The following is a 15,388-nucleotide window of genomic DNA, read 5'->3' on the forward strand; positions in this document are numbered from 1 at the left end:
GGACCTCAGAGCTCTCACCATATGCAGAGACAATCAAGTGACAATGTGGAATAGCAAGGATGGTATTGATGGTTGCTGTGATACATATAGTTATTCTGTGACACAGAATGACAAAAATGTTGGCATCTTAATACCTGGACTTCCTTAATGCTAATGCAGGGAAACAGAGTAACCATATGGTTCTGAAATGCTTTGGCATGAAAATGACTAATATATCTATACATATTGCCACATGCCTTTAATCACAGTAATTGGGAGGCTGAGGCAAGTGAATTGCAACTTTGAGGTCTGCCTGAGCTACTACTGAGTTCTAAGCCAACCTGTGCTACATAGCATTTGACTTTCTCAGAGTAAGGGGGAGGAGCACCTGCATGGTGGCACATGCTTTTAATTCCAGCACTTGAAAAGCAGAGGCAGGAGGAGCTCTGTGAATTCGAGGTCAGCATGCTCTATCTACATAAATTTGGGCCAGTCAGGGCTACATAGTGGAACCCTGTCAAAAAACACCAAAAAAATAAAAATAAAATAAAAAGTTTGTTGGGAGTTAGAAAGATGGCTCAGTGGGTAAGACCAGTTGCTGAGTAAACATAAGAAATCAGGTTCAATACAAGAAGAACATTATGATAGGCAGATTTGGGCCCAGGGGTCCCGCTCAAACTAAGGCACCAGCCAAGGACAATACAGGCGGTAAACTTTAAACCCCTACCCAGATCTAGCCAATGGTCAGAACATTCTCCACAGTTGAGTGCAGAGTGGGGTAAGACTTTCACACGTACTCTGGTGCCTCATATTTGACCATGTCCCCTGAATGCGGAGATCTGGTGGCACTCAGAGGAAGGATAGCAAGTTACCAAGAAGAGACTTGATACCCTATGAGCATATACAGGGGGAGGAAGTCCCCCTCAGGCACAGTCATAGGGGAGGGGAATAAGGGGAAAATGGGAGGGAGGGAGGAATGGGAGGATACAAGGGATGGGATAACAATTGAGATGTAACAAGAATGAATTAATAAAACATTTAAAAAAAAGAAATCAGGTTCAAAATCTATAAACCCCCAAAAATACTCAAGAATGGTTTCTCATAGGCTTGTAGCCCTAGAACTGTGGAAGCATAGAAAAAGAATCACTGGGGCTTAGAAGCCAGGCAACCTAGTTTGAAGTTCAGTAGTAGGTCTTTTCTCAAGGGAGGAAGAACAGAGTGTGACAGCACAGGACACTGAGAGCCTCCTTTGGCCTCTTTGTGTACATGGGCCTGGACACCAGCATATACATGTAAGTATACACCTCACACATCATGCCATGAATATACACAAAAGACCACTCCCCTCAAAGCAAGTGACATTACTTCTTCTCATATCTTTGAGCACATTGTTTCATTTACCTATAAAGAGTGCCTTGGAACATAGGGGAACATGGATATTCAGTGAAGAGTAAATGTCTCTGACACAGTCCTATTCCTCCCAGTATTCCTTGGCGCATCCTTTCCCTGTAGCTGTGGAGACATAGAAAAAGAATTGTTATTGCTGGTCTGTCTTCATGCCTTCTGTTGAACAGGTGCACACATTTCTTAGGCACAGTAAGTGTTGGGAAATGGTTCAGAAGAGATTCCATTTATGGCATGTTGCCATTGGCTAAAGAGAAGGTCTAAATGAAGAGAAGATGATGTTTGTATCCCTTGGGGGTAAACTGGGATTTGTAAGTCATTTCCTTGCTGTAAAGCAGAGACAACTAGTCTAGAATTATTATACCCTCCAAACTGAAGTTAATCTGCTTAACGCTACATTTTCCATTTAAATCTTCTTGATGGTCGGTCTTTAAATTCCTTTAGTCGGAGAAAAAAGACCCCCAGTAAATTATTTGAAAAAGAATATTAGGTACTATTTCCAGAACACTATATCTTAAACATTCCACATATAAACTGCCTTCTGCCAGTCCCTAGGAGGGTACACTAAGTCCCAGCTCGTGTTTTTTTGATCTCTGGATGATGCGTTGATGTTTTTACCACAAAGCCATCCTTTATTTTTCTTGGTCCAGAAAGCAAAGAAGGAAAAGAAATTACATGGCCTTCCTCTCCGTCACACACTTAACATAGTGGTGGCAGTAAACATTGTCCCAACTTGGAAAGAAAAAGGACACAACAGTCATCAGATACAACATTTCCCAAATCCTACCCTGTAGATAAGTGGAGGCACTTTTATTGTTTTTTGTTTTGTTTTGTTTTTTTGTTAATTTATTCAGATTATATTTAAATTGTTACCCTTATTTGTATCCTCCCATTCCTCCCTCCCTCCCTCTTTCACCCTACTCCCCTCCCCTATGTCCTGTGACAGAAGAGGACCTCCTCCCCCATTATATGGTCACAGCCTATCAAGTCTCATCCTGGTAGCCTGCTTATCCTTTGTCCAAGTGCCACCAGACCTCCCCACCAAGGGGAAGTGTTCAAATATGGGGCACCAGAGTTCATGTCAGAGTCAGTCCTCACTCTCCACACAATTGTGGAGAATGTCCTGTTGATTGGCTAGATCTGAGTAGGGGTTCAATGTTTACTGCATGTATTGTCCTTGGTTGGTACAGTAGTTTGAGCAGACCCCCCTGGGCCCAGATGCACCCATCATGATGTTCTTGTAGGTTTCTAAGACCCTCTGGGTCCTTTTATTTCCCCATTCTCCCATACTTCTCTCACCTAGAGTCCCAATAGGAGGTCCCCACATCTATCACAATCTCCTGGTAAGTGAAGACTTTCATGGGACATCCCTTTTGGACTAGTGTTCACTCCTTGGAATATACCCAGAAGATGCTCCACCACACAACAAGGAAATATGCTCAACCATGTTCATAGCGGCCTTATTCATAATAGCCAGAACCTGGAAACAACCTAAATGTCCCTCAGTCGAAGAATGGATAAAGAAACTGTGGTACTTTTACATTATGGAATATTACTCAGCTATTAAAAACAAGGAAATCCAGAGTACGTGAGAAAGTCATACCCCACTCTGCACTCAACTGTGGAGAATGTTCTGACCATTGGCTAGATCTGGGTAGGGGTTTAAAGTTTACCACCTGTATTGTCCTTGGCTGGTGCCTTAGTTTGAGCGGAACCCCTGGGCCCAAATCTGCCTATCATAATGTTCTACTTGTAGGTATCTAGAACCCTCTGGATCCTTCTACTTTGCTATTCTCCCATGCTTCTCTCATCTAGAGTCCCATTAGGATGTCCTCCCCTCTGTCCCAGTTTCCTGGTAAGTGAAGGCTTTCGTGGGACATGCCCCTTGGGCTAGTATCCAGATATAAGTGAGTATATACCATTTGATTCTTTCTGCTTCTGGGTTAACTCACTCATTATGATCATTTCTAGCTCAATCCATTTATCCACAAATTTCGGGAATTCCTTGTTTTTAATAGCTGAGTAGTATTTCATAGTGTATATATACCACAGTTTCTTTACCCAATCTTCTTGACTATGTCCCCTGGAGGGGGAGACCTGGTGGCACTCGGAGGAAGGATAGCAGGCTACCGAGAAGAGACTTGATACCCTATGAGCATATACAGGGGGAGGTAATCCCCCTCAGGAACAGTCATAGGGAAAGAAAATAAGGGGAAAATGGGAGGGAGGGAAGAATGGGAGGATACAAGGGATGGGATAACCATTGAGATGTAACAAGAATAAATTAATTTAAAAAATTAAAAAAAAAAAACAAGGAAATCCTGAAATTTGTGGACAAATAAATGGAACTAGAGATGATCATACTGAGTGAGTTAACCCAGACCCAGAAAGGCTCACATGGTATATATTCACTTATAAGAGGCACATTTTTTGTAAGTGAAGAAAATTCTGAATCAGGCCTTAACATCAGGGGAAATCCTTTTAAGCATGTATCCTTATGGTTCTTCCATCTTCCTTTAGGCAGTTGTTCCTTTTTTATTTTGTGCTTTATCATAGGTTGGTTATTGAAGGATATATATGTATGTCCTCTTTCCGTCAGTAACTTTTTCTTCTGAACTTTGACAACTGGATAATCAAAGATAATGTATATATGACAAAATTACACAAATTCAAGATGCTTATTAAATCTTAAGTAGTCAAATAGTTCTTTTACTGTTTTACCCAGATTTGTGACTACTCTAGAGATATACAATGCTTAAGTAGCTAGTAGAGGGGCTGGAGAAATGGCCCAGCAGTTACTAGTATATGATGCTTCTGCAGAGGACCCGGGTTTGACCCCAGTATCCATATGGCAACTTATAGCTGTCTGTGACTCCAGTTCCAGGAGATCAGGCACTCTCTTCTGATCTCCATAGGCACAAGAAATGAACACAGTGCACACACATGCATATAAGCAAAACTCTCATGCACATGAAATAAACATAATAGTAATGAAGCATATTACTAAATAAATGAATAAATAAAATCTGTTGTATCATTGTAATGGAAGATTGTTCATTCAAAAAGAAAGGAAATAATAACACATGCTAAAGTGTGGATGATGCTGAAAAACATGTTAAGTGGCAGAAGTCAAATGCCAGAGTTCTAAGATTGTTCAGTTCTACTTGTATTCAGAATAGACAAACACAAACACACCAAAGTACAGTAGTTTTATTAGGTTAAATTTGTGTGTGCATTCATACACACACACACACAAATACACACATGGACACACACACACACACACACACACACACACACACACACACACACACACGACTGCCAGTACCTACAAATGCTAGAAATGTCAGATTACCAGGAGCTGGTGTTATAGATATTTTTTTAGGTGCCTGATGTCAATGCTGGGAATCAAACTAGACAGGCCTTCTGAGAGACCAGTATATGTTCTTAATCATTGAACCATCTCTCAAGCACCATATATTGGGGCTTGAGGGGTGGGCATTAAACAAAGGGGAAATAAGAAGTGGCTGCTCATTTATATAGTATTTTCTTTGGAGATGATGAAAGTGTATTGGTTTTATAATTTTTAGCATAACTACTAAATTGCACATGTCAAGTATATGAGCATATTAAGGTTGTTGATATAGTTTGGTCCGTATCATACACATCCAATCCCAGGTCTGATGAAGTGAAGGGATGGAGATCCATGGGACTTGCTGGCCAGTCACCCTAGACTAGTTGTAGAGCTCCAAGCAAATGACAGACCCTGTCTTAAAAAAAAAAAAAAGATGTAAGTTCCTGAGGATGGCCATCTTAGCTTGACCTCTGACCTCTACACACAAATGCATATACTTACACACACTTACATACACATTCATACCAGAACACATGAGCACGAACTCACATGTATTCAAAAATGTACTAAAATACAATATGACTGTACTGAATGGCCATGTTCATGGTCATTTTAGAGAGATATAGTTGACAGATTTGGTACATTTTGCAGGTTTTGTTTTTCCCTTTCTCTGTTCATATATAATTAGTATATATAAACTCTCATCATAAATATAGATACAATATGTATAGCATCCCTCTTTGTATATACACAATGGAGAGGGAATCCAAAAAGGATGAAGAAGGCCATAATCATATTTATATTTTCCTTGAGTAGTTTTATACAGATAAGTTTTACTGATACCTTCACTCTTATTTTGAACTTTTCAGTGCAATTTGAATAACTGCATCAGAAGCCCTTGAAATGTAGTTTTTTCAATCACTTTTGGCATATGTTTATACCTTGTCCATACTTTATACTTCACTCCTCAAATTTCACATACACCTCTTTGTGATCTTTGTACCCTTTTTCATCCCATTCCCTTAGCAATCACTAAAATGGTTTCTTTATTTTATTTTATTTTATTTTATTTTATTTTATTTGGTAAAAATAGCTTTATTCTCCTTCAAACATAAACCATCACTCTTGCAAAAAGGGGGGTGGCAGGGTGATCCTTGGCTCACTTAAAATGGGGATGGACTAAAAAGGACCACCCTACTGCTTGCTTAGCTGACATAAGATTACCTCCCTAATGCTATCTATAAATATCTCCTTATATTAAAAACAATTTTAAGTCTCATTTCACTCTTCCCCCAGCTGGGAAGCCATTATCTTCAATTTATGATATCACACATCACAGAAAAGGGGTGTAGGGGAGAGGCAGACATGGGGGGACAACTGGAAAACAGAAAGGGTACAAGACAATGAGTAACGTCTCCAACACAGACATACTCCCTTTTCCAGATGAGCAAGAAGAGGCCCTTGTAGAAATGGGAGGCCAGTGCTGTACTGGTGGGTGTGCACTCCTGTCCCCAGTCCTGGATGCTCAGAGGTGATGTGTCCTGTTAAATGTTCCCTATGAGGTTATCATATTGGGGATCTCTCAATAACAAGTTAGTTTTGAGTTCCCCTCTAACAGGACCCAGCCCCCATCACCCATGCTTCTGAAGCCAGGCTTTTCTCTTTTTAAAATCATGGCCCCCAAAGAGAGCCCACGGAAGGCCCATGGAGAGCCAAAGGGTCCTTCTTTGGAAGGGGGTGTTCTGAAAAAAACAGACAAACAAAAAAAAACAGCAATGGGGCGCCATCAGTACCTAACCAGGCGGTCGGTGTGGTCTTGGGCTCCACGTTCACTGGTGGAGACTTCAAAGACATAAAAGACATAGGCTGTGCACAGCAGCAGTTCCTCAGTGTCCCTGTTGGTCACCACTTGGAAGATGGTGAAGTTCTCAAGGACACTGTTCATCCTGAAGTGCTCGGGCAGCTGCTGCAGCTTGTGCAGGAAGTTAACCAAGTACTCCCACGTAGATCATTGGAGGCGGCGCAGGAAGCGCCCTCCTCCAACTGCACTGGCTCCGTCTCCATCTTCTCCACCACTTGCTTGCCAAAGGAGCGGACCTGGGAGGAGCAGGTAAATGTCATGAATCCCGGCTCTCATAGTAGGTGCTCACTCCATAAAAACCACCGCTACCTCCACTGCTCCCTGCCTCCTTGCCACTTGGGCCCCAGCTCAGGTCTGGCCAGAACTTGACCAGGAAGAAGGCATGGGGTGGCTCTCAGTCGTACAGCTCCCGGAGGCCTCCCTTTTTCCTCAGGAAATTTGTCGTAGATATGCTGCACATCCACATTCTCCAGGGGTGGTGCTCCAGGCCTGGGACACTGTTGACTGATGTGGACATACATGTGCTTCTGGAAGGAGTCAACTGCACCAGGTGACTCCCCAAAGCTGAGAACGCTATGCGCTACAGGCACGCAGTGCCCACAGGCTGGGGGAGATGGGGCGGGAGGGGGCAGGGGTTAGAGGGCTGGGGGACGGCTCATAACCTGTTAAGTCAGTGAATGGGGGAGTCAGTGACACAGAGAATGGTGTCTATGAGAACGGCTTCATGTCTAGAACATTGCACGGCAGTCCAGAGTTTCCTAACTAGAATTGGAAAAGCTTAGTGACGTGAGGTCCAGAGGGATCCAGCTTGGCCTGCAGGGAAGGTGCAGAGGTGAGCTGTGCCGAGGACATGGTAGCCGTCATCTGCAACGATGTCCCTGGAGACCTGATCCTTCAGCTTGGACTGAATTTCTCTCAATTTCCTTCAAGCCAAAACTTGCTTGCGGGTTCTCATCCTCCCTGTCCTCAGCTTGATGTACTGGGCAATGAATTCTTTCCAGCCATACATCTTGCCCTCATCTGACAGGATGATCTTGCGCCGGCCACATGGAGGGTAGATGGCCAGCGCGTCTCGAAAACTCTGCTTGATGTTGGGGCTCCACACACCCTCTGCATCAAGGCCCCCATCACCTCCAATACCCTCACTGCTTCTGGTGCCCTCTTCTCTGCGTTCCTCACTGCCTGTCCAATCCCCACCATCATGTAGGGGAGCCCCAGTCCGGTGATTCCCCCATCTGGGTCTCCAGCCCTTGGCAAGGGAGCCGTGGGCTGGTAGGGCAAGCCAAAAAATGGTTTCTTACTGTAGATTAATTTGAATAATCTAGAATACATGTAAATGGGATCAGACAGTACGTGACCCATTCGGTACAACTTCATTCATTCAAACTAATTACTGTGAGTAGAGTGGTGGGATCACATGGTTACCACTTATGTACCAACTTTTTAGGAAACTGTCTAGCTCTTTTAGCTATACCATTTGGCATTGTTCCTAGCAGTTTATGAGGACGTGCGTCACATTTTCTCCAACAGTTAGTATGCCTGATCACTAATTTACATGAGTCATTGTAGGTATGCAGTGTTGTCTCAGTATGCTTTTCATTGGAATTGTACTAACAGTGTTGGACATCGTTTCTGTGTCCGTTTGCCCCATTTGCTTTTTTTTTTTTTTTTTTTTTGGACAGGGTTTCTCTGTGTAGCCTTGGCCTTGGCCTATCCTGGACTCACTTTGTAGACCAGGCTGGCCTCGAACCCACAGCGATCCACCTGCCTCTGCCTCCTTGAGTGCTAGGATTAAAGGTGTGTGCCACCACACCCGGCTCGTTTGCTTTGGTAGAGTGTCTGTTCAGATTTCAGGAGGAAAGGCTGTCTATTTTCTTATGGTTGGTTTTGACAGTCATATGTGGTGGATACATGATTTTAAAAGTGTCCTTCCAATTTATGCTTTACTTTCTAGTTCTCCTAGAAAGTACTGTAGAGTACTTTGGGTTCCCCTCTAACAGGACTCAGCCCCCATTGCTCATGTGTCTGAAGTCCTGAAGTCAGGCTTTTCTCTTTTTAAGATCATGGCCCCCAAAGAGAGCCCATGGAAGGCCCATGGAGAGCCAAAGGGTCCTTCCTGGGAAGGGATTGTTCTGAAAAAACAGACAAACAAACAAAAACCAGCAATGAGGCTGCTTTGAGGAATATCTTTTGAGGAATAACAATTTCCATTTTGATGAAGTCCCTTTACCATTTTTTCTTTTATGGGTTGCATTTTTGTGCCATATCTACAATCCTTTCCTAGCCCAGACCCAGAAATAATTTTTCCTCTGTTTTATTCTAGACATGGATCAAGGTTTTCTTTATTATTGTCATGAATCTGCTTAATTATTTTAGCATCATTTGTTGAAAACACTATCCTTCATTTACTGCATTTTTATCAGAAGTCAATTGACCATATTTCTGAATTTTCTATTCAATTTCACTGGTCCACTTTCTTTATTTCAATGCCATACTACGTTCATGAATGTAGTTTTAAGAAATCTTGATGTCACCGGCTTTTATTCATTTGTTTGTTTTTATTTTCCAAGAATTTTTGTGCCGTGAACATTGCATTTTTGTGTTCAATTCAGCAATGCTCTGTTAATTTCCAGCAAAAAAAAAAAAAAAAAAAAGAGTTATATTGGATTCTGTTCAATGTATAGAAATTTTAGTCTTCTGACCAATGAACTGTAATTTTAGCAACATTTTACAGGTTTTACATTTTTTGGTACTTTTTGTTGTAGAAGGAGATACTATTTTAAATGTACATTTCCAATCACAAGTACAGTATAGGGAACTTACTAGTTCTAAACACATTTTCATAGATTCGCCTGGTTTTTTTTTTTAATAGAAATTGTCATGCTGTCTTTAAATAGTCATTTTTAATTTCCTCTTCTCACTCTGAAAATATTTAGTTTCCTTTTATTACCTGATTTTGTTGACTAAAACTCTAGTACAATCTTACAGAAAAGCTACAAGAGTGGACCACAAGGAATGCATCCTAGTTTGCTTTTGGTTGCTGTGATAAAACACCACAACCAAAAGTAGCTTGTGGAGGCAAGGGCTTATTTCATCATACAGCTTACTATCCATCATGAGGAGAAGTCAGGGAAAGAACTCAAGGCAGGAACCTGAGGACAGAAACGGAGGCAGAGACCATGGAGGAGTGCTACTTACTGGCTTTCTCATCATGGCTTGCTCAGTTTGCTGCTTTCTTATGCCTCCTAGGATCACCTTCCCAGGGTAGCATTGCCCACCCTAAGCTGTGCCCTCCTGCATTAATGATTAACCAAGAGAATGACCCACAGGCATGCTTACAGACCAAGCTTATGGAGGCACTCTTTTAATATATTTCTCTCTTCCAAGGTGACTCTGGTTTGTGTTGACAAAAATCTAACCACTACAAAGGACAATGGTTTTGTCTTCAAGTATGGTATTAAATTTTGACCTTTTAATAAATCTTTTATATTTGCTGGATTGAAGTTTCCTTCTAGGGTTAACTTTCAGAACTATCTTATCAGAAATATAATAGTTAGGATCTGCTGATAGCATAGAATTTTTTATTGGTCTGTTAATGTGAAGAGTTATCTTAATTAAGGAATGGATGATAAATTTATTTCTATTCCTAAGATAAACTCCACTTGGTCATGATGATCCACTGTTATATTAGATAGTTTTATTTATTTTCCAAATATGCAAGGAATTTTATGTATAATTTATGAGATAAATTGGTCATAGTTTTCTCTTTAGTAATGTCTTTTGCTAGCAAAATTATTCTGGCCTCTTAAAACGGACAGAGACATACCTTTCCCCCTTCAATTTTCTCTGAGGGCTCATGAGAATACAAACGCTTCCTTAAATAATAGGTATAATGCATAAATAAAGTAAACCGCGTGTGGATTTTTCTTCATGGAAAGGCCTTTAGCATTTAGAGCCATCTGTGTGGTTCCATTTAACTGCACGACGATGCAGAAATATATTGGAATATATAGACTGATTAATTCTCTGAGTCAACAGGTAAGAGTTATGCAAACATGAATACCAAAAGGCCACTGTTTTTATCATGCAACTCTGAAAATATTATCTCATTGCTGGAGCTATGGCTCTGGTCGCTGTTCAGTGGAAACTCGATTTTCTACTCCTATGGCTTCTGCTTGACATTTGTGAAGGACGTTATCCAAGTTTGCCTTTGGCAGGGAAAAGATCCTAAAGCAGATCCAAGATGAAAATGGTTCCTTCATCGTATGGAAACACAAATACCCTGATTCTTCCTGTCGCCTCCTATAAATATTCCAGTGTCTGCAGCAGCTTCTTTTGGCTGCAGAACTATTTGAATGTTTCATTTCCACCAGTATTGGCACTATAAAAAGCCCAGAGATGTTTAAATTTTGTTAATATTTTATGCTATTAATATTAATGTGTTGCTCATGCCAAATGACTTTATGGCTGAGATTTTATTGGAAACTGTCTTCTTCAGGTATATGTGCAGCAAAAGGGATCCACTGTCTTAATTAGGCTTCTAGTGCTGTGATAAACACCATGACAAAAAGCAACCTGGGAAGGCATGCATTTATTTCACTTTGAAATTACTACCTCACAGCCATCAGTGAGGGAAGTCAGGGCAGGAACTCAAGGCAAGAATCAGGAGGCAGGAATGGATGCAGAGGCCATGAAGGAGTGCTACTTACTGACTTACTCCCTCTGACTTTCTAGTTTGCTTCCTTACACACCCCAGGAGCATCTGTTCAGAGGTAACACCACCCACAATGAGCTGGCCCCTCTTGATTCTTTCAATCATGAATCAAGAAAATGCCTCCATAAGATTGGCTTGTATCCAAGCGTGTGAGGCATTTTCTCAGTGGATGTTACCTCATCCCAAGTGAATAACTTGTGTCAGGTTCACAAAAAACTAACCATCACACTCTGTTTAGTTCCTTATTGAAGATTTTTTTCTATATAAAATCTTGCATAAATGTAAAAACCACTTTGAGTTCTCAACATTTGGCATCCATTTTTGCTTTCAAGATGGCTGCCTATCACCCATCGTGCCCCAGCCAAGAATAAAGGGAAGCTCTCAGGAAAGAACATGAACTTCCTTTGTAGAGTAATACCTAGGAAGTAGGATACTTTTGCTTACCTGCAGTGAGCCAAATTTAGTCTTATGAGCATATCACATTTCAAAGAAGTATGAAATATAAGTTGAGAGACATAGTCCCTGGATAAAACAAGGGAGCTATGTTACTAAAGAGATGGAGACTGAATATTAGTTAAAGGGGAGCAGGGTTTCAAGAGAGTACCATGTTGGCAAGAAAGCAGAGGGTTTTGGTATAAGGAAAAAAGAGAAGCTGTGATGGGAGGGGGCATAGGACTGGTATGTAAGCTCTATGGGGATAATTAGAGTGCTGCTATAAGAGTTAAAGGCATCACCATATGTCATTTCTTGGTTTGGGACTTATTTCTTTATCCAAGTAGCTTTCTTATTGTATAGAAAAAATAAGGAAAAATCAGATGGGCGCCACCTTTCTGAAAACCATTAATTCTAGGGGCTACAAAGTTTGCCCCAAATTAAGAGTACATGTTGCTCTTCTAGAGGACCCAGATTATTTCTCAGTACCTGTATGGAGGCTTACAATCCTCTGGAACTTCTCTACGGCAGCCTTGGAGGCCAGAAGGTGTCAGACAAAACACTTGTGCATACACATAAGTAAAATAAGTTACTTTTAAAAAGTCTTGATCTGTCTTCTCATTGAGCTCCTTTCTGTCAACTGGTGGCAGATTATGGATTCGCACGAGAAGAAAAGAGAGTTCACAGAACTAGCACTTAAATCTTCTGTTTTTGCAGAGGTATATATGGCTGTTGTGTGAAACATTCTGAAGAAAAAAAAAAAAAAAGAAAAAAAAAGAAAAAAGAAAAAAAAGAAGAAAAAAGAAAAAAAAAAAGAAAAAAGAAAAAAGAAGAAAAAAAAGAAGAAAAAAAAGAGAAAAAAGAAAAAAAAGAAAAAAAGGAAAAAGAAAAAGAAAAAAAAGAAAAAAAAGAAAAAAAGAAGAAAAAAAGAAAAAAGAAGAAAAAAAAGAGAAAAAAGAAAAAAGAAAAAAAAGAAGAAAAAAGAAAAGAAAAAAAAGAAAGAAAAAAAGGAAAAAAAGAAAGAAAAAAAGAAAAAAGAAAAAAGAAAGAAACAAGAAAAAGAAGAAAAAAGAAAAAAAAAAGAAAAAAGAAGAAAAAAGAAAAAGAAAAAAAGAAAGTCTTGATCTTCCACAGTTTGGAGAGGATGAAATTTATGTTCTCATGTTGCCATATTTTTTTTTATAAGCTTTCTAAAGAGAACTGAGACACATCTGGAAGAGGCACATGACTATGATCAAATACATCACAGCAATCACTTAAAATGGTTCTCAGAAAAATGAATCTACTGTTCACTTTCCTTAGCAGTTCCAAATACAAGTAAGGCTCAGGCAAAGACATCACCGTTATATACTATATACTGCCACAAACTAGATTTGGCTGGGGTCGCTGCAATGCTATTTGTATTTTCCCTTTCTTTCCCTCAATCTTTGTATGATTCCTAAGCCACAACATATTTGATTGTTGATCTTGGTTAGGATCTTGAGAGGCAACTAAGACAACAAAGCCTAACTCAACAGATCCGCATAGAAATATGTATCGCCACCTCCGTGAAGGTGCATGGCCTCTGCTTTTGTTTCTATTACAGTTTTCTTTATTCTCCTCTTTGTGCGTCAGCTCTAATCTCAGCATGCAGAGAAGTGGCTAAAACATTTCAGGTGCCCCACTTATATAGATCATCAGAGGAGAAAAGTACTTTTCCTTGGCTATATGATAGTTTGGGGGTTATATTGGGAACTACAATATGCAGCATATAGCTATCTTTATGATCGAAGGACTTATTATTCCGGATGCTGGGAGTATTTCCAGCACAATGACTGCAGATGTCGATGCTTTCTGTAAATGCCCTTTGCTGAAGATAGCTGCCCTGTCCAGGTTTGGCCATTCTCTTCTGGGAAGCATGCAGTGACTAATAACCCTTTGCCTTGAGTGAACCAGTTCATGTCTTCTCATCAAAACACAGAACAACTGTGTAGCTCTGGCTGAGGTCTTCTTCGTTGAAACCACATCACAGGGGAATTTTACATCACCTTCTCTTGCTGCCTTTACTTTCATCCCACCAGTGTCCAAGGGCATTTCTTGGGGAACTCCTTGCATGCTCTTCATTGTCTCACCATTCGCTGTTCAGGGAACCTTCTTTGGATGAGAAGTGAAGAATCCTTTCGCAGGTCTCCTTTATCCTTCTGCAACAAATGCACAGCACTAAATGGATTTCTGCTAGGGGGAGCAGTGTTGCCATAATAGGATTTGCCCTCTAAACTGGATTGGAATCTCTGGCTCTTAAATCTGGTAGGGAAGACATTAGAACTGACCCAAACTGGGGTTCTGCCAGCAGTGAAATGTTTGTAAGGGAAGCCAGGTTGGCAACCAACAGTGTCTGAAGTATCAACTTCATGCCTCAAGGTTTCCCTTCTTCCTCCTCATTGTACCCACTGGCATAGCTAATTCCATCAGACACCGTTTTATTCATGCAACTTATAAGAGCTACATATACCTATTACATATGTATTTTAAAAGGTATAAGCCTTCTAAAAGCCTTCAGTGGATACTCACAGATCACGTTATAGATGATTTTTATCTTCCCATTGTATTTTCTACTTGTTACAACTCACACAGAAAAGCAAAATATGCTGTTCATCACAAAATCCTGCTGCTCACTGTTTGACCACAGAAGGAACACAGGAATGGTACAAGTCAAGCTTTTTAGAAACACGTTTTGACACCTTAGGAAGCTGTTTTCTGTTTCCCTTGAGATCACTCACCTGCCATTCCGGTCTCTAAGACCAAACACATTTCAGTCTCCTCTATAAAGATCCACATATTTCAGCTACCAGTTTACCTTTCCCCTTCCTTTTCCCACTGCCCCTGCCCATGATCATTCTATCCCATGCCTTTATTGCTTAAATATGAGCTAGCAGTCACTCCGCTGGCTCATGTGTTGTGCGCTTGGTCCTCCAATGTTGGTAGTACTATTTGGGCCGGGCTCTGAAAACCTTAAGAGATGGGAAAATGTAGGCCACCAGAAGTGTGCCTTTGAAGGCTATACCTGGCCCCTAGGCCCTCCTCCCTGTTTCCTGTCTACCACAAGAGGAACATCTTCCTGCTCCTCAACACTGTTCCACCACAACAATGTTTTGATGTATCTTGAGTTGAGAAGCCACAGAACTAAGGAATCTAGACTGAAATCTTTGACATTAGGTACAAAATAGCCCTTTCCTCCTTTATACTGTTGCTCAGAGCTATGCAGAATTAAGTGTGGCCTTACTGTGCTACACAGCACACCTCTGCATGCCTGGTCCCATTCATGCCTCTACTTCCATGTTTCAAACTCTAAGCTAAGCCTTACCTACCTCATGGTGACTTTCTTTTTTTTTATTTTAATTTAATTTAATTTTTTTTGCATTCTTTTTAAAAATTTTATGTTATTAATTTATTCATATTACATGTCGATGGTTATCCCATCCCTTGTATCCTCCCATTCCTCCCTCCCTCTCATTTCCCCCTTATCCCCCTCCCCTATGACTGTGACTGAGGGGGAATTACTCCCCCTTTATATGCTCATAGGGTATCAAGTCTCTTCTTGGTAACCTGCTGTCCTTCCTCTGAGTGCCACCAGGTCTCCTCATCCAGGGCACGTGGTCAAATA

The 15,388-nt window shown here is 40.8% G+C and overlaps 1 non-coding gene and 1 pseudogene across 1 annotated transcript; one reads left to right on the plus strand and one right to left on the minus strand.

Annotated features, from left to right (window-relative positions):
• Positions 1-6,524: 6,524 nt before the first annotated feature.
• On the minus strand, positions 6,525-14,511 carry LOC127184739 (transcriptional enhancer factor TEF-4-like; annotated as a pseudogene).
• On the plus strand, positions 12,358-12,492 carry LOC127186006 (small nucleolar RNA SNORA75). The gene has a single exon (XR_007830263.1). It is a non-coding gene; the product is annotated as a small nucleolar RNA SNORA75 (small nucleolar RNA).
• Positions 14,512-15,388: the final 877 nt, after the last annotated feature.

Source organism: Acomys russatus, chromosome X, assembly GCF_903995435.1.
Source record: "Acomys russatus chromosome X, mAcoRus1.1, whole genome shotgun sequence".
Lineage (NCBI taxonomy): Eukaryota > Metazoa > Chordata > Mammalia > Rodentia > Muridae > Acomys > Acomys russatus.